Raw genomic sequence first — 2500 nt, 5'->3', positions numbered from 1 at the left:
ATGTATATATATATATATATATATATATATATATATATATATATATATATATATATATTTATATATATATATATGTATATATATATATATATATATATATATATATATATATATGCATATATACATATATATATATATATATATATATATATGTATATATATATATATATATATATATATATATATGCATATATACATATATATATATATGTGTATATATATATATATATATATATATATATATATATATATATATATATATATATATATATATATATATATATATATATATATATATATATCAGAATTTGAATGATCAAGGTCATCCTCTTTTGAGTGATATGAGAACAGCTTTTTTTTTTCAAAATATCGGAAAATATTATAGTACTGCACATATTTACAAACAAAGCTATAAAGCAACTTGAATAGAAATAACAACGAAGTAGAATTCTTTATTATTCAAATGAAGCTCATACATAAAAATATTTTGAAAAACCGGTTTTATTTCAAGTGCAAAAATACGCGAAATAATATAGAAAAAGCGGAAAAGGAAAACTAGAATAATTCAGTTTCCTAGACAAAAACGTTCAGCCTCTTCATATATCAACTTGAATAAAAGTAGAAATAAATATTTTCAAAATGGATAGTATTAAATTAAGTATTTCTGAGTTAATTTTGCACATGTCAGCTACAGAAAGTATTATTCAAGTTTGGCAATTACAACGTAAATTTGCATTCAGAATGATAACTCATTTCCAAACGCAATGATTAGTCTCCCCCGGGTTTAATTAAAAAAGCCCAGTTGAACAGATCTCTCTCTCTCTCTCCTCTCTCTCTCTCTCTCTCTCTCTCTCTCTCTCTCTCTCTCTCTCTCACTTTATCTTCCTCATGCCGTGTGCTTGGATCAAGAAAAGAGGTGTGAAGCCTCTACTGCTGTGACGGCATTAAAGGAGAAATTATTACAAAGACATTTGCCAATCAACTAACGTTATTTAGAGACAATACAGGAATTTATAGGCTCCCAAGTGCCATAGAAGGGTGACAATTGCATATTTACATTCACTGGATTTTGTCAATAATGTTCACATAACCATAAAACAACATACAATATGATAACGTAATGATAATAGTTGCATTAGCATGTTATATTCAACGGCTCTTTGGCAGGAAGTCAGATGGCTATTACAGTATCGAGGTTGTATGTGCGTTACTTTCTGCACGTGCATTACATAGTTCCCCCACCCCCAGAAGCAAACATACATAAAGAAGAGGAAGACCTGTCCTTGGTCGTAATGATGGTGGGTCCTTTTTAGTTTAGGTGGTCAGTAGTGATTCAATCCTCTTTATTCAGAACGGTGAGGGAGAAAGCTTTCCATGTACAATGGATGGCAAGGAATGGACCCGTATATGGGAGTAAAAGCTGTGACTTACAAGCATCGAGTTGCATGAAGATACGTGTTAAGGAGTTAGGTTTTTCAGCATGTGACTTTTTTTAGGGGCTTGTAAGTCTGACGCCAGGATGTAAATTTTCCCACTACGTAACACAGGCACTTTTTACTATTTCGTCTGTTGAGACATCCTTCGTGTCCTTGTGAGTGGTCCTCACTCTGCGGAAAACCCGGATAAGTAGTGGAAACTATCTTTAGTTATTGCAGTGGAACATCGACCTGGCCTTTCATTAGAAGGGGCTAGCGTTCGATCCCAAGTATGAGCTAGAAATTCATTTCTATTTGAGCAAGATGTTGTGTTGATATTTATCTATATAGACTCATTAGGGGTAATTTGAATGAATTACTATCAATTGTGTCACGTGGTGGGCCGGGAAGTCGGGGAAAACTCGCTGGTAAGAGACTGATGTCTCGCCAGGTAAATCCTGAACTGCAGATTAGCAGTTAGGTTCCGACTTCTTTTATGGCCCCTCGTGCCATGGTTGGAATCGACCTGGCCTTTCATTAGAAGGGGCTAGCGTTCGATCCCAAGTACGAGCTAGAAATTAATTTCTATTTGAGCACGATGTTGTGTTGATATTTATCCATATATATTTATTTATTTATTTATTTATTTATTTATTTATTTATTTATTTATTTATTTATTTATACATATAAATAGATTAATATATTTATATATACTGTGTATATATACATATATATATATATATATATATATATATATATATATATATATATATTTATGTATATTTATATATATATATATATATATATATATATATATATATATATATATATATATATATATATATTTATATATATATATATATATATATATATATATTTATATATCTATTTATATAACTATATATATATATATATATATATATATATATATATATATATATATATATAGATAGATAGATAGATAGATGGATGTCATATTTATATTATGTATTAGTATGTATATATACTATATAATGCTAATAATGGATGAGAACAAATATACTTTTCCTCAGAATAATAAAAACGAGATCTAACATTAAATTAG

The sequence above is a fragment of the Palaemon carinicauda genome, chromosome 11 (genome assembly GCF_036898095.1).
Source record: "Palaemon carinicauda isolate YSFRI2023 chromosome 11, ASM3689809v2, whole genome shotgun sequence".
Lineage (NCBI taxonomy): Eukaryota > Metazoa > Arthropoda > Malacostraca > Decapoda > Palaemonidae > Palaemon > Palaemon carinicauda.
The sequence above is the reverse complement of the archived record's forward strand: the minus strand, read 5'-3'. Positions refer to the sequence as shown.